The following is a 23,502-nucleotide window of genomic DNA, read 5'->3' on the forward strand; positions in this document are numbered from 1 at the left end:
TTCCCTGCTTGTCTCTGTCTCTCTCTCTTTTGAAAATAAATAAACATTAATTTTTTTAAGTAATATTTTCTTGTAATCTTTGTCTGGACAGAGGTTTATGCTACTTAAGCTAATTAGGAATGATGGTCACGAAGATTTTCAAGTATCTACATTATAGCCCATGGGAGACCATCTGAGGATCAGTAGTAGACAACTTCCTAGTAGAGACCTTCTCAAAGTCTTTACATTGGTCTGGCCAATGCTTAATAGTTTCATAACTAGAAGAGCTTAAGTTTGTCTTTGAGATCTCAACTAAGACTTGTTTTCTTTATTTTTGAAATTCTTGTGCTGGTTTTATCATTTTCAAAACGTAGAGCCCCAAATTTTGGCCAAAAATGTACAAGATGACATCAACTTACGGAAAGATATCTTTCACAATTAAAGGTTATACTATGGTGTGACAGTTTGAAGAGTTTACAATTAAGGGGGTTTAGTATGAGGCTATACAGTGGAAGATTATAAATATTCTCTTTCCCAAAAAGATTTCATTTAAGCATATAACACTGATAATCATTGCCTACATAATTATTACATTGGCAATTGCACAATGATGATTTTAAAAATTTTATCATCCCTTATACAGTTACTAGCTCGCATTCTTATCCCTGAGAAAAGTTTACTCATTTTCACCTCCCCTTCCTCCTTCTCTTCCCTCTTTCTTCCTTTCTTCCTCCCTCCCTCCCTCCCTTCCTTCCTTCTATTTAAAAAATTAACACAGTTCAAATCACTATGTCTGGTTCATTTCTGCTCCTTGCTCCTTCACTGCCAAAACTTGGAGCAGAGAGTGCCTCAAATTCTCTGCTTTCTTTTTGTCTGTGATAAACACAATATAAAATTTCTACTGCATCAAGCTTTAAATTTCACATTATCCTATTTACTTGACCTTGACAGATTTGGCATCCTTTCTCCTGGCTGTGAGCAGAAAGTTCTTGATTTCCTCAAGGTTATGAGGCATAACTACAAAGCCTGCAGGAGAGCATGTGACCTGCAGGAAGCAAAGGGATGGAAATGAAAGAGACTGCCAATATTTGTCTCCTGGCAGTTAAACCTTCCCTTGAAAGAACTGAACATTTTGGGTAAGTAATTTTGAACATTGCTATATATTATTGTTGATAACAAGTTGTCCAAGATTTGGACAGTAGTAGCCTCTCATACCAATCTCTATGTCCTTGTTTTTTCTATATATTCTAGGTAACTGAAGTTCTCTGTGCTCTAATTATGCTAAAGGGATGAGTTTTGTGAGGCTGTGTTTGCTTTTTTGCCTTTTTTCTACCTTTTTTTAACGAGAATATAACTTCTGGAATTTCAAATTTCTTTTATGGTTCCCATTACCTCAGCTACTTAGAATTTCTTGAGTCTGATAGTTTTGCTAGGTTATCTCTCAGAGTTGATAATTCCAGATCAATTTTTCCACATAGACAGTATACTTTTAAATATACATACTCAGATCTGCTTTTGCAACTCCCAAATTTTCTTGGATTACAGCTTTAAATATTAGTTCTCATCTACAGTTTTGTTTTTTCTTCTTCAAGGATGGATCATCCTCAGCAATCTTTTTTGTGTTTTTATTCATTTTTGAGAGAGAAAGAAAGAGAGAGAGTGCAAGAGGGGGAGGGGCAGAGAGAGAGGGAGACACAGAGACACAAAATCTGAAGCAGGTTCCAGGCTCTGAGCTGTGAGCAGAGAGCCTGATGCAGGGCTTGAACCCAAGAGTGGTGAGATCATGACCTGAGCCAAAGTTGGTTGCTCGACTGACTGAGCCACCCAAGCACCCCATCCCAACAATCTTTTATCTCCATCACTGTTTGGTTGCTTTAGCTAATTTCATCTAATTTCTTTTGTGAAATTTTCAGTTGTTTCTATTGGAAAACAGGCATGATTGTGATTTTTCTTTAGTTATAAATTGTTACGTATTTTTCTCTGTCTTTAATTTTTGTTTTCTACATTTGGTTAATTTTCATTTTGCATCTTTCTTTTTTTGTCCATTTCTGAGTCTATAAATCTGTGACTTGAGGTTGTTTTCTTTCTACTGTAAAGACATACTGAAAGATATTTAGTTCAATTTGACATATTATGGTATAGTTTACTTCTGTTTTGAGGTGGAATATTTTTAGGGAGGTGATTTATCATCAACTGAAATATTTTCTAGTAGTCAATGTTCTTATACTAAATTTACACAGTATATCTGATTAGACAGCCTTTATTCATTTTCAAGTGTTTTATATTATCCTGCACAAGTAATAACAGGTGATTTTATACTCACAGAGTGGAGTTTGAGTAACTCACTAGGTTTCTCAGTTTAAAAGTGTCTCTTTTGGCACAGTGAAGTATGGACCATTAAGAAATAACACTCTTTGGAGGAGAAGCTAGTATTTCTTCTGATTTTGTGGTTTCCTCTCTCCTTCTGCCCTTTTCCCTCTCTCTCTTTCTTTCTCTCTCTCCTCACCACCAAGTTTGCAAATAAGCCTCTGGTTCCCAAACCCAATTCTTCCTGATACTGTTCTTCTGTTCTTTGGACACATTTTATAGCTACTTTCTTTTAACTTCACAATATCAAGTATCACGACCCACTGATCAGGTGTGTTCTTATTTCCCCTTTCAGTGTAGAACTCTTCCCCGCCCCCGTTTTTAACTCTTAAGGTGACTTATGTCAGTGTTCTATAGTGGTGGACATAGGCTACCTTCTCCTATTTTATAGTCTCTATCTGGCTCTGTTTCAGTATGAAGCGTGGAGCTAAATTTGCTGGTGTTTGATATGTATTTTCTTAATTATTATCACTTGAGGACTGTAGAATTCTCTGTACTGTAGTTATGTGTCAAGTATGGGTGATGTATTATTTTATTTGATCTTTCCTGTCAATGGCATGTTTTTTTTGGAGGAAATATGAAGAGATTCTGATTGAAGAAATCTGTTATCCCACAGTTTCCAGTAAGTCCCTTTTTCACTTAATTTTTACTATAGACAGCCTAAGTAATGAGCTAGAATATTGAGGATGACACCATTTTTTAGTCAACATAATGACATAATATATGTGAATTTAGTAGTTTAGTCTATGCCTAGGGAAATGAGCCCACCTCACTCATGGTGTAGAGACTGACCACTGCATAAGTTCTAACACAAGGTTTAAAATGAGCAGAGGTGCCACAGGTGAATCAGGAGAGCTTTTCCACATAAGGACTCAGGTTTAAGGGTGTCTACTACATTAGAGTGCATGTTAAAGTATTTGAGCAAAAGACAGAGAATCTAAAACCAAGAGATTATACAGTATGGCTTTCATATCACTGTTGACAAAGGAACTTTCTGTGTCCAACAGACCCGAGTCCAATTTTATAATTATCAGATACCCTTTTCTTGAAATTTAGTACTGATTAAATATAAATGTCTTAATAATTATGGGAAAATAGCAATGGCTGAGACTTTACCTAAATATCATTGTCCATTATTTTTCCCCACTGATGGCCTTCTTTGACTTCTTTTAATGTCTTTCCTCCTAGCCATTTCCAACTATATCCCAACACCAGTATAAATCCCAGGTGAGTTTTAGTAAGTGCTCTCAGAGACCAATGGGTAACTTCCTAGGTGCTGACTTACCAAGATTTTTGCATGGAAGAGAGGATACTGGAAATGCTAGGTTGTTCATCATAGCCACCAATTAATTCATAGTCTAAAACACTCCTTTAAGTTGTCATATCTGTGAAGCTCCTTTCCTCAAGCAAAACCAGATGGCGTAATGCATCTATCCAAACCAACCCATTAGCTTCAGTGTTTTGTTCTGTTTCTGTTTTTTGGCAATGTCACTTTCATCCCACCTTTTGAAATTGTGATTCATTCTCTCTGGCTTTGCAATGCCTTTCAGATTATATTCTGAGTACTGTCTTACTCATTAAAACATTTGTCTCCTCACTATAAATCATGACTTGGCTTTCCCTCTAGCTAACTTGTCTTAATGTATCTTGGATAAATTCTGTGTATGTTTAGATCTGGACAAACATACAACTATGTCACTGAGATGAACTGCCACTAAGATAATTCTGTTTTCCAGTGGGAACTAAAAAACAATTGATGGCTTCAAAATTCATTAAGTATTTATTGAGTACCTGACATGTAACAATGTATTGTGGTGAAGATATGATGGTAAACAAGAATGACATTCTCTCTCCTTTCACAGAGAATTTAGTTTTATGAGATAGAGAAGCAAGTCAAAGTTGTCTTTTTTTTTCTTTCTTTCCCATAAAATAAGTAATGCTATTAAAAGGAATTCCAGGATATCAGGGGAAAATCTATGCATATATAATGAGATGGAAGGGGATCTGTAACTAGTTAGAGAGAATATAAATGGAGACCAAAGAATGTGCTGAAGTTGTAACTTTAAAGGATTGAGAATTTTATCAAGTTGTCTTACCCACTTCCAACTAATTGAGCTATTCCAGCTTAGGGTCCAAGTAAGAGCACAACAGAGAAAATCCATCCCTATGGTGTACTACCCAAATTCTTAATCAAAACAAAGTAACCAGTGTAACAAAACAGTCATTCCTTTATGCACTAAATGTGGAATATCTTGTAACACAGCAATAGTTAACTGTAACAAAACTCAGTTATCTGGGAGTGATAGGACACTACAATAAAAATTTACAACTTGTGGCACTGACTTTAAAATGGTGGATGGAGGCCAGAATTTTCTTAAGAAGCCTGTTGAGGAGGTCCTGAAAGACAATGAGGGAAAAGTTTCTGGAGACTGGAGGAAAAAAAAAGGAAGAAAGAAAAAGAAAAACGAGAGACACTACCTATGTAATAGCAGAATGTTTGGCAACACTGTAGCCTGAGAAAATATGGAAAAGAGAAAGAGTGCCCAATTGACTCACGGATCTGGCTAGGAAATTTATAGGCAAAACATTAAAACATGGCAATTGGCTTCTTCAAGCTCACTATGTTAAAATATGACAAGAGAAAAATGAACTAAAGAAAGACTGTTGATTTTTTTAGGACAATTTAGAGAAATCATAAAGCAATAAGAACTTGTGTTCTAAAATAAAACTTTTAACCCCCAGCAAAATATTCACAAAGTTAAAGAAAAATGTAGTTGAGCGACTGTTACAGGCATCCTTTTGTATGTACTGGATAGGTGAGCAAAGAAGCCGACTTGTGTATTCCAAACACAGCAAAGATAATAAAAATAACCAAGTAATCCAGCTGACAGTCAGAAATGAAGTCCCAAACATAGACTCAGTTTATCAAAGCAAGCTGTCTCTGGAAATTTGCGTCACCCTAGTTGAGGATTCCAGTCACTATGGAGCACAGATAAGACACCTCCCCCATGCTCTGCCTGGGTCCTAAACCACAAAATCATAAGCACGCTAAGATGGTTGCTTTATGGGATACCTGGGTGGCTCAGATGGTTAAGCATCCAACCCTTGGTTTCGGCTCAGGTCATGATCTCATGGTTTCATGGATTCAAGCCCTGTGTTGGGCTCTGTGCTGGCAACATGGAGCCTACTTGATATTCTCTCTCTCTCTCTCTCTCTCTCTCTCTCTCTCTCTCTCTCTCTCTCTCTCCACCCCCTCCCCCTCACACACACACTGTCGCTGTCTCTCTCAAAATAAATAAACTTCAAAAAAAAATTTTTTTAATATAATGGTTCCTTTATGCCACTAAAGTTTGGGATGGTTTGAAATGCAGCAACATATATAAATACATTGCCATTAAATATTCCCAAGTAGGTGCGTGGTTGTGTGATGGTTAATTTTATGTAACAACTTGTCTGGGCCAAGGAACGCCCAGAGAATCGGGCTAAATATCATTCCTGGATGTGTCTGCGAGGGTGTTTCTGAAAGAGATTAGCATTTGAATTAATGGACTGAGGAAAGCTGATATTCCTCACCAATGTCCATAATCATCACTCAATCTTCAGGCCTGAATACAACAAGAAGGTTGATTTGTTCTCTGCTTGATTGCAGGAGTTGTGACGTCCATCTTCTCCTGACCTAGGTGCTCCTGGATCTCAGGCCTTCAGACTCTGACTGGAAAATAACATTGGCTCTTTGACTCTCAAGCCTTCAAACTATGCCAAATGCTTTCCTGGGTCTCTCCATTGCAGAAAGCAGAGTATGGGACATCTCAGTTCTCTCTATACTCCACAAGCCAATATTAGAATAAATCTCTTCATATATTGTTCTCTTTCTACTATTCTGTTTCTCTGAGAATCCTGACTAATTCACATTACCAGCCTCAAGATCTAGAGAATGCATTATGCTAGAGATACAGATGTGGAATCCATCATAGTATAAATGACAACTGAAGCAATGAAGGCAGATGAAATAACTCAAGGAGAGTGAGTGAAAGTAGTGGAAACGATACTAGAAATGATCATAAAAGACAGACAATTAAATAGTTGTGCACAAACACTTTACCTACTCTACTAGAAAGATTTACAGATGTTAGAGCTGCAAGAAAGAGGCGATTTCTTATCTTGTCTGGGCAGATCACAGACGACTGTAAAGAGAAATTATGCTTGAACGTAGTTTGAGGTTTGAGTGAGGATTCACCAAACGAAATGGCAAAGAGGAATGGAGCAGCCTGCCCCATATTCCTGCAGGAACAATGCAGAAAAGCTGGTTGGCTCTGCATCAGAATGTGTGCTCCTCTTTCAAAATCTGGAATTGTCACTGGGAGAAGGTTGCCCAGCAACAAACTGTAGTTCCCAGATACATATCTTGTGACTTTATTCTTACCAATGGGAAGTGAGCTTAAGGGATGTCTGTTCCTTCTGGGCCAGAATTTTAAAAAGTTTTTTTCCCATTGTTTCTATCTTGGTTAGAAGAAAAATCTGAGAACCCCAGTAAATGGAATCAGCCTGGGGCCTGAACTGCCACGTGGAGATACATCACCTGGTGTCCAGGAACACCCTCATTTTACAGTTTCATGAATACAAATAAAATTCTATTTTGTTAAGCCACTGATATTTTGTGACTTGTAACAGCACCCGACATCACCTTCTTCTGTAGCTATCCTAAACTGTTTTAGGTTAGGGTATTAGGGAATGTGGACAAGAGAGCCTGAGAGTTTTTGCAGGGCTGAGATGTATACGATCTTACATGTTCCTGATTGTATTTAACACAGTTTCTTAAAGACAAGTAACAATATATTGGCATGATCAAAATTATCTTTTGAGATCTTAGTAAGCACAGAAAATCATGTGATTGCTTTTCATCCCAAATTTACCTCCTCCATGAACACAGGGTATCAATAATTGGAGTCTATTTGCCCACATTGGCAACCCACGTCTACGTCATTTTCATCTTACTCTATTTTATTATCCTTTTGCAGAAAATGCACATGCGAGGGAGAGGGAGAGAGAAGTATAATTTTTAAAATGCAAGAAAACATACAGTGAGCTTCTAATCACCCCCCATATTCAGAGGCTTATGTGCTGCAGAGGTTGGATTCATCGGATGGTGAAATAACAGTACTTTTTCCCCCCACTGAACTTATTACTGTGTGTCTCACACTGTGAAGAAAAAGTAATGAGTGAAATGTAACCATTTGATAGCTCTATTGTGTGTGTGTGTGTGTGTGTGTGTGTGTGTGCGTGTGTGTGTGTTGGTAAGTGTAAAGGAAGAGGGGAAAAGACCTTAGAGTATCTGAGCTATATTTTTTACAATAGGACACATTACATAACTACTTCTTGTTGAACTGTAATTATAACAGAGCCACCTTTATAAACACGAATACAGGGGAAACTAATTAGACACAGACAATAAGTAAATATTATTCTCTTAATTAGATCTTCTTCTACTGGAAATCCTGCTTTGTTCCTGCTACTCCAGTGTGAATGACATTTGAATCATAACAGTGTCTCACAGAATGGTCTTTCAGGGATGAAAAAGACAGGCACAATGTCACAGTCGATGAATGCCTTTTCAAATCTTTGCTAATCTGAAGTCAGTGAAATGCAGTCCCCAAAACAGCTGCTTTTGCTGATTTGTACACCCGCATAATTAGAGCTGAAAGTGTTCAGTGCGCACAGTTTTAGTATTCATATATTTTGATAGTTCTTTTGTCACATATTATTTTTACATAGCTGGTTACTATCTCATAGTTGGAACGCTCAAGGTTGGGTTAGGATGAGGAATCTAGAGGGCAAATACAATTTGATGGATTATCAGTTCTGACCGTCCTCCATCCTTAAGTCAGTACACCTTGGTCTGTCTGTCTGTCTCTCTCTCTCTTTCACCCTCTCTCAATTGTTTCTGATCAGTACACCTTTGTCTGTCTGTCTGTCTGTCTGTCTCTCTCTCTCTCACCCTTTCTCAATTGCTTCTGATCAGCACATATATTTTAAAAGACATGAGAGAAGAGAAAGATCTGTCGAGGTCACATTTTGTGTGAGATGAAGTCAATGGGGAGGAAGACCAGGTTGTACCTTTATGGAGATTATCTTTTATCAAACACCTTTCTCTAACCCTTGAAACAGCCTTTGGAGACACACACTCAGACAGTTGCAATAGATGTGTGAGGGCAATGGCCATGTCCCTTGCATAATAAACACACATTTCATCGTGGGACCTGAAGACAGAATTATGCTACCCATTCTGATTAAAATTTGATCAAACAGGCATGTGTTAACAAGCATCAGAGGTCCTCAGTGAGTAAAATTAAGATAATGTTAAAACAAGATTTTCTAACTTGAAGGATAAGCAACAACAGCCATTTTTACCTGAAACTCCTATAATGGAAACTAAATTTTATATGAATTTATACTTATGTCTCAGATTTTAGCAAAAAAAACCATTTAAAATTGATTCTGAAATTTGCAAAATAATTCCTACTTTTGTTTCACCTTAGAAGTACTTGGTTTCATTCAATAAGTATATACCTAGTAATCTTCAATGATGGAAACTGAATACATTTGAGAATGAGACACAAACTAATAGACTCAATATCTAAAGACAAATTTTAATTTTTACTAAAATATTTTGAGCTGCACAGTTATTATCTATAAAACTGTTACAATAAAAATGCCAGGTAGTTGCTCTGGTGATAAATTACAATGTTTAAAATGTCAAGTGGGTTTCTTGGCACAGAATATGCATTAAATAAACAGGTTTTTATAAAAAAAAAATTAGCCATCCTTCTAGGGCCTCTGATAGATATAAAATTAAGTAGGATATAGTAAATATGAACCACTGAGATTTTTATTTCATAATTCTGACCTGAAAATGTCAGTTTCGTATAGTCTGACCGAAAATCTACCCTCCCGGAGCTGAAAATCTAATGGAATTGAGAGCAGCATTCACAGAGAAATAAATTATTAATAACTAGGTAGTAAAACATTGTAATACAGTAAAGCATACTATGGAAATACAGGGATGGAATAGATGAAATCTATCTGGGATGAGGGTAGATTTGGGAAGTTTCATATAAAAGGACTTTCAATTTTGCAAAGAGTTTGTCTGCTTGAAAGAGAGAGGTAGTGAAATCTTCAAGAAATAACAAGTGAAATTGTTCCTATTTCTGTGACCAGTAAAAAGTTTTCTCCAAAAACAGGCAAATAATTTACAAATGATATAGGCAGATGCACTTTGAGTTTACTATAGCCGAACTTCTGAATATTTGGTTAGGCTGCACACTTTAACAAAAAAATTGCATTCAAATACGGGTAATGCTTTATTCCTACCTTACTTTATTTGAGCATGTATTTAGCCTAGTATGTCTCCTAATTAAAGTGTAGATGATCATATATATCTTACAGGGTTTTGTAAGAATTCGATGAGTTACTATATCAAAAGTACTTAATTGAATGCCTGGAAGAGGCACCATCAATAAATTATAATTTTTCTCTGTCCCACATATTTAGTAGGTGGCAAGACTGCTTCCCTTAGAGATGGAGATATTCAATTTTACAGGAAATGTTCAACAATACTTGTTTTCATATCAAAATAATCCTTGCCATATTTTCAGAATGCTGCAGTTTTCTTGTGTTTTTTTAAATCTTTATGTGGTTTTAACCACCACCCCCTCAAATCAGTATTTTCCTATAGCTGCCCCACTTATGACCTTAAGACCAGGAATTATTTTAGGCTCTTTATGAAATCTGTGATTAAACAGCTTCATTACAACCATTCTCAATAACTTCTTACCCTTAGTAAATGCCCATGCTTCTTTCTTAATTTTTTTAAAGTTTATTTATTTATTTTGAGAGAGCGAGTGCGGGAGGGGCAGAGAGAGAGGGAGAGAGAAAGAAACCCAAGCATGCTCTACAGTGTCAGCACAGAGCCCAATGTTGGGCTCAGACTCATGTGAGATCAAGACCTGTGCTGACACCAAGGGTCGGGCACTTAGCCAATGAGCCACCCAGGTGTTGCTCTTTCAAAACTTAAAAAACAAATCATCTGGCCTCTTTAAATATGTAGGGGAAAATGATTTTCAGAGGGTTGAAGGACAGCATGAGATGAATTTGTGACCACATGATGGTGGCAAGGCTCAGAGCAGATATTATCATAGGTTATGTCAAAGAAATTATATTTACTGAGTCGCTACCATAGGCCAGGACCTGGGGTTTGTACTGTATTTATTTCTCATTATAAGTATACAAGGGTATTATTTTTACCCTAGTTTAAATGATGAGGAAAGTGGGGCTTAGAACTAGGCTTTCCTGATCACAAGCCTAAGTGTAGAAGCAGAAGTCAGAGACGGTGGGGAGGGCTTCCCATTTGCACTTGGCACTGTGACCAGCTTCCATACAGTCATTCCTGAAGTTCAGAGACAGTGGGGAAGTCAGAGTGGGAGAATCTGGGGTGGTTTGGGAATATTTAAACAGTGCATACAGAACCTGTGGACTACTGGGTAAGGAGCCTCATGCAAATTTCATTCAAGAGGGTAGGGTATTCCTTAGGTCTTCTAAATGCGAGGCTGTTTTGGAAACAACTATCCAAATTCTCAAAACGCACTACCAATTTAAATGGCGATAGGCATGGATTGCCTTTCTTTCACGGTAACTTTGCAACAAGTTAACACAGGTTTCATTTGTGAAAAATAAATAATGAAAAGCATTAAACAAATGCATTTCATGTTATCTGAATCCTAAACAAGAGGTAGATGCAGTATTTCATGTCTGTGTACTTGTGGGAGAAAGGATGGAAACAGGAGGTGGGGAGTCCTAAATGTGCCCTACGTACTAGGTGGGCTCTTCATACATGGATTGCCTGTTTGATTTCCTCCAGAGTTAAAAAAAAACAAAACAAAACAAAACTAAGGATTTGCTATTTACAGAAATGTTATAAAACCTAAGGTAATAATAACAGAAGAACTGGGACTTTGGTCTGACTCCAAAACACAGGCACTTTCTACTGCTCAATGGGGTTGTAGCAGGCTTTTTTTTTTTTTTTAATATGTCATAAATGGCTTTCTTTTCTTTTTCCTCTTCTTTTCTTTCTCCATCCCTCCCTCCCTCCCTCTCTTTCTTTTTCTTTCCTTCCTTCCTTCCTTCTTTCAATAAATATTTATTCAACATCTACCCTGAGCCAGACACTTTCCTAGAATATGTACGCGAATAAACCCCAAACCCTTATTTTTGGCACTCACAATCTTACTAGGAACAAAACACATAAACACAAACATTAAAAGTGACGTAAAAACAAATTGGCACATAGGGGCAGGGCTGATTAATGTGAGGGTTTTAGGTGGTATGTCAACAGGGCCTTGGAGGACACTATGAATATTCCAAGTGACAAGGACATTCCAAACAGAGGGAACACCAGCATGGTAAAGAAGAACACGGAGCCAAAACTGGCCTGGGAGACATAAGGTTGGGATATAAATGCTGCCTGTCTCCACTCTCAGCGGGTCTTCCCACTGCCTCCTGCTGCTCTCATCTATTTTCTTGCTCTGCAATCCCCTGCACTCCCCGAACCGCTATTATATCCCCATTCCCCCTCCTCCACCTCCTCACCTCATGTCCAAAACACATGGGTATGTGAGCTAAGCGGGTGAGCAAGTTGCAAGTTGGTAAGGGGAGAGGTATAGTGCAGGAGCAGGAGAGAGGGTGAAGGGCACAGTAATGACAAGGGTGGGGGCCTGGGAACCCCATGACCGCCTTTCTTCACCTTGAAACCTTTCTTGCTGTTCCATGGCCAACATCTTGTTTTGCCAAACGATTTTGACTGATAGCATCCTTAGTGCTGATTCAAAGGAAATACATAAAGTCGTCAAGTTCCATAAATGAGAGGGAAAAAAAAATCACAGATTATTTACAAAGGAAAAAGAAAATGTTTGAAAAAAAGGATCTTGAACAGTCATCCAATCAAGATCTTAATTCACTGGCTCTCCTTAAGCAATCACCACCAGGTGATGCTAATTAGCATGAACAGTTCACAGATGTTACCCGACAAGAATAAGAAAAATAAAATGCAGCTTCACCATAGCTGCGTGGATCTCACCTACATGTCCTCAAATATGCCACTTTTAACTGTGCTCTTTTTAGTGTCTGATGTGTTATTTATGAAAACCATTGTGGTTATCTGGAAAATGCTCTTTCTCCCCTAAAGGTAAATACCCAAACAACTGTCCATCTATCCATTATTTTTGCCTTCACGTGGACACTCATTCCCATGCAGTAACTATGTAATGAGCATCCACTCACTGTGCCTGGCGGTTAGGGATATGGTAGTAGAATAAAAAGTCCTGGTTTGGCTTTTATGGACTTACGGTCTATTAGGAGAGAAAGTCATTAATTAAACACTATATAATTAGGTGATTTCCATTTTAATGTCCCCAGTTGAGGAAATGTATAGGGTGGTACAAAAATATGTAAACACGAAATTTAATCTAATATATTCCATAAAAGACTGCTTTAATAAGGCAGGAAGGGCTGATTGGATCAAGAGACAAAATAGAAAAAAGGTAGGCACATGAATTCCAGCCCAAGGAAATAAAAAATTCTGCTGCAAGGTTTGTGTGACTGGAACTCAGAACAGTAGATCACAATGCTCATGTGAGACTGGAGAGTGAAAGGACCTCAAAAAGCCTGCTAAAGGACCTCAAATCCTACTGACAGTTGGATTCTTTCCAAATATTCTAAAATGAAGTATTTTAAAGCAAAAGTGCATGACTTGACTCAGAGAAGGCCGCTAACTGGACAAGAGAAGCTCTGTGTCTTATATGATAGAAAATGAACCCAGAGTGGGCTGTTCGAAGAGCACCAACATTTGAGGATTTAAAATGGGTAGATTTGGGGAATTTTCTCTGTATGATGTTTTTTTGAAACTAATTACATCAGGGAACATTTCCAAGTTTATCAGATAAGGTAACAAGTCAAATTGTAGACTATAATACAGGCTGTTGTAATACTCAAGGGAGTCAAACTTACTGGGGAGATAGGGTGCTTTATCTACGAAAATACATCTGCCACTCAAAACAAATACGAGAAGAGAGTTTATGATTCTTACAACTTCTTCATGAGCTAGTTGAACTCCATCAATGTTCCTACCATGCCTTTCCACTTTTAGTGGATGCTCTGTCCAGAGGTTAGCGAGTAGTACAAAAATGTCAGCAATATGGATGGCAGAATTAGCAACTGTTTTCCTAAGTGAAGGTGTCATGGTATATTCCTCATTTGAACCAGCTTATCACTGACTCCCCTAAATGACCTTCATCTGAAAGTTGGATGTAAAACTCCCATGTTTTCCAAAGCATGGTGCCAGTCATGATTTACATGGAAGACATCTTTGGCTCATTGACACAGCATTTAAGTAATATGAAATCATACAGTAAAGTATTCCCATTTCAATTATATTCTACTCTTGATTAAAAGATCATGTCAGGGGCACATGGGTGGTTTCAGTCAGTTAAGTATCTGACTTGGGCTCAAGTCATGATCTCTCAGTTCATGAGTTCAACACACACGTTGGGCTGTGTGTTGACAGTTCAGAACCTGGAGCCTGTTTCAGATTCTGTGTCTCCCTGTCTCTCTTTCCCTCCTACCACCCCTCTCAAAAATAAATATACATTAAAATATTTTTAAAAGATCATGTCAATTATGAAAACATATCTCTATCACCTAGTATTTCCTAAGCTACTTTTATACAAATTTCTATGTTGATAACAGGTGTCAAGTTGAAAGCATTCTCATGGACAACAATGTCCCATGAGAATATAATCACATTGTTTTCCTTTTATTACATCAATCTTTATGGTGTCTTCCTATTTGTGGTGAAAAAAATATTGGTTTTGCATTTATGGTAGTTACATAGATATAAAGTAAAATAAAATTTTTAAAATGAATAAAATAATTAAATTAATATTAAGTTAAAACAATTCTATTAAATATTTTATTTCTTGTTTTTTTATTTTTTTTTTAATATATGAAATTTATTGTCAAATTGGTTTCCATACAACACCCAGTGCTCATCCCAAAAGGTGCCCTCCTCAATTCTATTAAATATTTTAGATAAATGATATATATGATCAGCAGCTATGGCTGAAGAGGTAAAGAGGTGATGAAGGTTGAGAAGGATTTGTTTTCATAGATAAGGAATATAACCTTTGAAATTTTTAACATAATTTCATGATTTCACTAATTGTGTGACCCAGGGCAAATGATTTAGCCTGAGTCTCAATTTCCAATTCTCTATTATGGGAATTATAATGATTCTAACCTCATGGGTCTAGTAAGAGGTTTATATATGTCCATCTTATAATCAAATCGTAGTAAAAGTCAATATAGTTGACAACACATAGATAATGGAGTTATACAGGGAACATAGCCTATGTAAAAGAAAGATGAACAACAGCCATGAATCCTTTGGCCTTATCCAAGGCATACAATACAAAAGAGGAAAATATTTTGGGGAAAAAAAAAAACAGAATCAGCACCAGATGCAATACAATTAAACTGAACAGTCCCTAGTGCTTACAAGAAAATCCTCACTCACAATTACCCAAACAAATCTATTCACTTAGAAGCCCAGAGGGCTTTAAACCAAAGCACATATCTCTTTAGGGTCTCTTAAACTATTTTTATTGCTCTCTAAATTTTATACACCCAGAAATGCCAGTAATACACATCAGCAAGACTACTACCAGAAGTTCAGATTGTTCCTACAATCCACCCACTCTTTCATTCAACTGAGCTGGGTTTGATGTATTGCAGCAGCCATTTGGGTGACCACTGTATACCACATACTGGAAGAGTCAAGGAAAGTAGAGCAAAAAGGGTTGGCACAATCCATGTCCTCAGAGTTAGATTTTCCAGCAGCATTTGTTTGGTTAAATACTAAGCATTCTATGACCAAGAAAATCCTACTTAATATTCAAGACCATTGAATTCCTCCATTTGTTTATTGAGTGGATTAGTGAACAAATTATGGATTTAACAAACAGTAGGTGCACACATCGTGGCAGACAGATTGAGGAAGAATGGGAAGAAATGATGACAGGGTTGGATGCTAGAAAGGAACCTAACAAGTTCCAAATTTCAAATAAAATACCATAGAAGCAAAGGTGAGAGAGGGATTAATCTCCATTTCACTTTCACTTTTGGATGGCCAATGCAGGTACTGGCTTCTGTCTTAGATGGAAAGTTCTTTTTCACAGGGTTTGAGCTAAGCCTTGGTCTTTCAGGGTTGAATAAAATGCACAAATGATACCCTCAAAGAGAGCTCTTATATTTGGGGAATAGATTTTGCCCTCAAACCCCTATAATTACCTTCCTCTTTAAATTATTTGTATGTGCAAACAACTGAGGTGAATTAAATCAAAGGAATATAATACATTTTCTTATTAACAGGAACCCAAAGTATGCAAAAGATTTAGGAAAAGTATAATAAGGTCATTCTTTATTTCTGGTTCCCTCCTCCCTTCCCCAAATTGTGGAAACTCTCTCTCACTCCTGAAATTGCAGCTGGTTGATTTCAGGAAGTGTATAATATGTAACTGAGCACTAAGTTCTTCTGGCTATTATTCTCCTCTCTAGAAATAAGCATGTGATTCTGCATCCCTCTAGCTTTGGCTGGAGCTTCACATTCCACACCAATTATGATTCATGCCTTTTGCTACTGCTGTTGCTACTACTGTTGACATTTCTCTATTCTCAACAGCTGCAGTTCCAGTCTTCTTCTCAGACTAACGTGGTCTACTCCTATGGAAGTCCTTGAACCCCTGGGTGATTCTTTTCTCGATGAAGAAGAAAAAACATATCTTATATCTTATTCAGGTTGTGCTTGGGATATTCTCCACTGTATACTTTTATTCTGGTTTTGACCAAATTAAAAAAAAACACAATATATTAAATTTTTCCACTAAATGTTTAAAACTTCTTATAGCCCAAGCTCTTTAAGAATGAATCCTAAGGTGGCAGTGGGTTTGAAAAAGGATTCCCTTTCCCCTCTCATCAACCCAGGAGGTTACCCTCTGTTGGACCTTCATTATTGGGCATTTTGTTGTGCTAGGAAAATTCTGCAATGAATGTTAAATATACCAAGTTGGAAGCTTGACACCTTCCTACATTTGCAATCACTATTTTCCTATCTTTACTGTGCCTGCAGTCATACAAATTCCATCAAGGGAATTTTAAATTAACGAATTAAAAACCAACACGACACACAGTCATTCTAAAATGAGCAATTTTAGTTATCTAAAGGTATGTAGGAGACCTAGGGAAATATTAATTTTTTTCTTTCAAGAATTTGTGAGAGCAAGATTTGAATTTTCCATTAGACTTCCAAGTTCATTTCATAAAATATATGATTTATGAATTAGACATAAAAATAATCACTTCATCTCGGCTCATAGAACAAAATGCTAGCTACCATTATGTGAATCACATGCCAGCCTTTACATTCAGCCTTGGATAGAAAAATGGCACTTTTAGGGCATTAAGACAAGAGAAGGGTTTGAGACTACAGTGGTGTTATGTGTAACTTTTTACCCTGAATGTGGTAGTCTTCACTGCCAAACAGTAGAGATATTTTACTTGCTTTTTAAAAATGTTTATTTATTTTGAGAGAGTGTGTGCATGCATGAGTGGGCGGAGGTGGGTGTAGAGAGAGGGAGAGAGAGAATCCCAGGTAGGCTCTGCATTATCTGTATAGATCCCAATATGGGGCTTGATCCTATGAACCATGAGTCTATGATCTGAGCCGAAATCTAGAGTCAGATGCTCAACTGGCTGAGCCACCCAGGCACCCAAAAACATTCTTAATATGGTTACATCCTTCCTCCTTTCTGTGGGCTACTTTTGAAAGATAATTTCCAAGCAGATTAACTTACCATGAACTCAAAGTGCTAAAGATGTAAATTAGAGAGAGGGTTGACAGTCTATAAGGTTATATGAAATATCTCAATATAAATATTACAGTTGTATGAAACCCTGAATACTCATAAAATAGGTGTATAGTGTACAGTTTTAATCCATTTCAGATTCTCACATGTGAAAAGAATAGAATTCAGAACTGTCAGAAGAAAAGGAAAGGAATATTGCATTTTGGAACTGGACCTCATATATTCCTGCAAACTCCTTTTCCGAACTTGCTTTTCCTCTCTGCCTAGATAGTCAAATAATTCCCTGTATTTATAGGATACTTGTAAAGCACTTAAAATGAAACAGTATGTAAATTCACACTAAATAATGCATAATGCTTACAGGAATCTGGTTCCCCACTTGCTACAGCCATCATCACATACAAGGGAAAGGGGAAGGACAACTTGAAGTAAAAAGCAGCTGCATGTTTTTTAAAAGCTAAGATTTAAAAAATGTGCATTTTTAATGTAGGCTTACATATAGCTAGAGGCTGTATTTATTTCATTTAACTCACTTAATTCATGTCTGTATGGAGGGCAAGTTAAAGTTTTAGAAGAATAATCAATTTAACGGGCTCTTGGTTAATATGATTTTTTTCTGAAAATGTAAAGTGGAAAAAATACTTATCTCAATGAAATTAGTTGATCAGAGTAAGTTCTTTTTTTTTTTTAAGTTTATTTATTTTTTGAGAGAGAGAGAAAGAATGCCTGCCTGAGCAAGGGAGGAGCAGAAAGAGAGAGGGGGAGAGAATCCCAAACATGCTCTTTGCTGTCAGTGCAGACCCCCGCCACCCCAATACAGGGGATGAACTCATGAACTGTGAGATCATGACCTGAGCTGAAATCAAGAGTCGAGCACTTAACCCATTCAATCACCCAGGCACCCCTGAGTAAGTTCTTGAAAAACAATTTGGTCCTGGGTTGAACGAATAGGAAGGACACTTTCCTAAAGAGTCCAGTTGTTCATGGTTCGTTCAGTGAAGGAATATTTATTGAGTACCTATCACGTTCTAGGTAGTACACATGAAATTTGGGATTGGATGAGTAAGAGTGAAGACATTCCTTGATTTCACAAAGCTTATACTCCAGCATGGAAAAGACATTTGGTTAAGTGTTCACACATAGCAATGTCTAAAAATACTGGGAGTACTGCTATAAATGAGAGGAAGGCAGTTTTATAAGCACTTGTGACAATACCTTCTTGATACTAGGGGTCGAGGAAAGCATCTTCATATATGTGACCTGGGCTGGGACCTGCCAACTATGCAAGAGTTAACCTGAAGAAGGGAGATAGTTCAGGATGGTATGGAACACTGAATGAATGCCCCAGGGGTGGTCACACAGTAATTCCTTTGAACCTGTAAATGAATGTTACTAAAGTTGGCAAGGAAGACTTTGTCAGGGTGATTAAGTTAAAGGTCTTGAGAGATTTTCCTGGATTTTTAGAATGGGTCCAATGTAATTACAATGGTTCTTATAAGAGGGGGTAGGAAGTTTGGAGTTAGAGTCATAGGGTTGTGATGACAGAAGCAGACACAGACAAGGCCATGTGATGAGTGATGAAGCATAATGATGAGACTATTAGCTTTTAGGAGGGAAAACAGCCATAGGCCAAGGAATTCAGGCAGCCTCTAGAAACTGGAAAAGACAAGGAATAAGATTCTTCTGTAGAGGTACCAGAAGAAATGCCTTCCCAATACCTTGATTCTTAGGACTTATGACCTCCAGAACTAGAAGATAGTACATTTCTGCTGTTTGAAGCCAACAGGTTTATGGTAATTTGTGATAGCAACAATAAAAAAGCTAATGCAAATGACTTCTAAAAGGCAGGGAAATGTTCACAGAAAGGGATCTCTTTGTGATGAGCTTTGTATATTTGAGGAATTGAAAGAGAGTTGATAGTACTGAAGCACAGAAATCGGGGACAAAAGGGAAATAACAGTGTTAAAACTGTACAAGGCTTTAGAAGCCATCTATTTTAAAACCTCAGTTAATGAATGAAAATATGATTTGCTTAAGACCATTGAATCTATTAGCAATTCACGAAGATGTAAAAACTCCAAATTTGGTCTGAATGCAATGCATTTGTCAGTTCAATCACTGACAAAATATTTGCTGACTGCTAGGTTAGGACATGGTGGCTGAAGATATAGAGAATCAGGAAAAAATCAAACACAGGTACTGACTCACCAGCCCTCCTTCCAATATCAGTGTACTTCTCTGTCATCTTCACTACCCAGTAAACACTGTGAAGGCAAACCCTGTATCTCAGATGGCCCATATCTGGAACTCACCAAAATGTATTAAATAAAATTTGCTAAACAGAATTTATGTTCTCTGTTTTAGTTTGAACAAGGCATGTTTATGCAAGTTTACTGATGGAATAAAGGGAATATGGACTTAGTATAAAGTATGAATTATATACTGAGTTTATTTTGGTCTATATGGCTCATAAGTTCTGGGAATATAATGTCATGGCAACAACAAACTCAACATGCATACGGTCATTGAATCCTCACAACTTCTCTGTGAAGTGGGGTATGTCTGAGAAAGTCTGCATTTCTAGGGCATCATCTTAAATTCTCACCAGATATTCCTAGCTCTGTGATGGAAGCTCAGGGCTCTCTGACTCTGGTTTTCCCCTAAGTTAAATAATAACGTTAACCGTAGCTTCTATAGTGGGGGTAAGAATGGAATAAGTTCATATTTGCCAAATATATGTAATTTACTTAGCAATCTGACAAAGAAGAGATCACCTGTTGAATCACCTATTGAATTAATAAAAGAATGAATGAATGAATAGATGGATGGATGGATGGATGGGTGGTGTGCGTGTGGTCTAGCAGATGTAAGTGAAAGTTTCTGCGAACCTGTTAGAACAGCAATTGTGAACTGGGAATAAATTTATGCACAAGGTAGCTGAAAGTCCTGCATTCCATGCCTAGTCCAACCACTATCTAGAGGAGATAATGTAACCTCTAGTAACCTTAGTTCTTTCATTGGAGACATGGAAATGTCAATCCATGCTCTGTCCTCCAACTGGATCATTTTAGGGATTAAGTCACATAGTTACAATTTTTCTAATTTCTGTTCCAATTAAATCATAATAAATAATGGGATTACTATAAAAATTACTAATATTAATGTTATTTTTAAGCAATATTTTATGTGACTGCATTGTTATTCCAAAGCTTTAACATTCTAGTTCAGACACTGTCCAATCTCTGTTCATAAGCTATTATGAAAACTCCACCATTAATGACAGGCCCATCCATAGAAAAGTAAAAATACATTTGTTTTCTCAAAAAGCATAAACCACACATTTTGAGGTGTGTACTGTGAATACACTATTATTTTCAATTTCTACACTGCCAGTCTCTTTTACTGGTATTTCCAACCACACCAATAGATATCATTTTAGGACCTCTTGGAATGACACAGAGTGGGCACCTTCTAAGAAAAGACATCTCTTGCCTACAATTCCCCCTTTGTTGTCTATTGGGAGCTTCAAGTGTTGACATCTGAGAGCTGAAACGTGTACTTAGGGAGGCTGTGGCAATGTCTTTCAGTCCTGCTCCTGAGACTCTGCAGAGGCAGATGGCATAAACAGTGTCTAAAATGTATTTCATAGCAATCCATACTTTGTCAATTGTAAATAAGACACAGGAGGGAGAATCATAGCCTTGATGTAAAAAGAAATCTGTCCTATTGTGGGTTCTAAAATAATACATTTTGGACACAGGGCAGATAACTTCTCCTTACTGGATATCAATGTCCTTATTTGTATAAAATAATACCGGGAATCTCCACAGAGATTACTAGGTTTATAATCTAATAATCTATGCCTATGATTCTGGCCCATTCCAGTGGAAGAAACATTGATATGCAAGTAAAACCATAAAAACTATAATCTGGTGGATTAGAGTCCCGATCCCAAATTTGCCACTTTTCTTTTTTTGCCACTGTCTAGTTGTAAAATTTAGAGCAAATTACCAGATTTATTTGTAGATTAAAAATTTTAAATTCAAGTGGGGGCAATTTATATATATCCTAAGTTTATTGAAAGGGTTAAATGGAAAATAATATGTCAAATGAATATCACAGGAATTGGGCAAAAAAGCAGACTAAGTTATCCTAAATTCCTCCAGAAATAAATATGGCTGATATGTAACAACAATAAAAAATGTGAATGCGTATCTCAGTTCAATCATGAAATAAATCCTGAGGAAGTAAGAAGTTAAGATGAAGTAACAGCATTAACCCCCTGAGTTGGCATTGTGGCTGTCCTGAGGTAGAGGCCAGGACAAGAAGATGGGAGCAGGAGAAGGAGGAGGGGGAGGGGGAGTAGGCAGTGGCAGCAACAATGACAACATCTTGGACTGGGAAGCTTAAAGAAATTATAACTGTCTTTATATACAATGCTGAGATTTTTCAATTGCTTCACTTAGTAAAAGGGAAAAATTTCATCTAACATACAGGACGATGGCAAAGCAACTTGTGTGTTTGTACTTGGGCTCCAGAAAAACACATCGTACATGCATACGCACACGTACACACACACACACACACACACACACACACACACACACACACCCCATTCCCACACTGGAGAGAGTAGGCTTATGTTTTAATGTACACTCCCCATATGGTACAGGATGCAGAAGTTAAGGAATTAACATAAAACATGGTCTGAGATTGGTGATAATTTTAGGTTGCCTGATAAAATAAATGTAAACCTCCCTTAAAGTTCAGTCTTACAAAGAAAGTTACGTTGTTCTCACAGAAAGAAGCCACACAATCTCATACAATCTCTTATTACGAAACAGATGAGATAACCATCTGCCATAAATGAGGATAAACAGACACAACATATTGGAAGATTCGAACCTCAGGAAGAGCAGATAATAAAACTATGCGTAACAACAAAGACTATAAAATAATATGTTTAACTTAAACTTTTAAAAGTAAAAGAATAAAAATCATTAAAAAATTCTATGAGAAGAAGAAGCAAATAAGTCACCAAAAAAAATGAGATGCATAAATTAAGCCACAGGATAGAGCCAGCAGAAGAGAAGAATAACAAAATAGGATATATTTGAATAAATTATACTCAATATAAAACAATGAAATAAAGGGAAGATTAAAAATATTATTAAAAGATATGAGAAATAAAGGGTCCAACATACATGTGAAACAAAGTTACAGAAGGCATGAATAGACAGGATGGCATAAATAGTATTATTCTAAGTACAATAATTCTTTTTTATTTTCTATAATTTATTTTTTATAATTTACATCCACGTTGATAGCACATGGTTCAACAATGATTTCAGGAGTAGATTGTTTAATGCTCCTTACACATTTAGCACATCCCCCTCCTACAACCCCTCCAGCAACTCTCTGTTTGTTCTCCATAGTTATGAGTCTCTTCTGTTTTGTCCCCCTCCCTGTTTTTATATTATTTTTGTGTCCCTTCCCTTATGTTTATCTATTTTGTCTCTTAAAGTTCTCATATGAGAGAAGCCATATGGTATTTGTCTTTCTCTGACTGACCGATTTCACTTAGCATAATACCCTCCAGGTCCATCCACATAGTTGCAAATGCCAAGATTTTATTCTTTTTCATTGCCGGGTAATACTCCATTGTATATATATACCATATCTTCTTTATCCATTCATCCATTGATGGAAATTTGGGCTCTTTCCATACTTTGGCTATTGTTGACAGTGCTGCTATAAACATGGGGGTACATGTGTCCCTTCAAAACAGCATACCTATATCCCTTGGATAAATACCTAGTAGTGCAACTGCTGGGTTGTAGGGTAGTTTTATTTTTAATTTTTTGAGAAACCTCCATACTGTTTTCCAGAGTGGCTGCACCAGCTTCCATTCCCACCAGCAGTGCAAAAGAAATTCTCTTTCTCCGCATCCTCGCCCACATTCGTTGTTGCCTGAGTTGTTTATGTTAGTCATTCTGACAGGTGTAAGGTGATATCTCACTGTGGTTTTGATTTGTATTTCCCTGATGACGAGTGATGTTGAGCATTTTTTCATGTGTTGGTTGGTCATCTGGATGTCTTCTTTGGAGAAGTGTCTATTCATGTCTTTTGCCCATTTCTTCACTGGATTATTTGTTTTTTGGGTGTTGAGTTTGATAAGTTCTTTACA

General features: G+C 37.1%; 1 pseudogene; it reads right to left on the bottom strand.

Moving 5' to 3' along the window:
• Positions 1–766: 766 nt before the first annotated feature.
• On the bottom strand, positions 767–1,069 carry LOC109270621 (60S ribosomal protein L38-like; annotated as a pseudogene).
• Positions 1,070–23,502: the final 22,433 nt, after the last annotated feature.

Source organism: Panthera pardus, unplaced genomic scaffold (assembly GCF_024362965.1).
Source record: "Panthera pardus isolate Hobbes unplaced genomic scaffold, ASM2436296v1 HiC_scaffold_19, whole genome shotgun sequence".
NCBI lineage: Eukaryota > Metazoa > Chordata > Mammalia > Carnivora > Felidae > Panthera > Panthera pardus.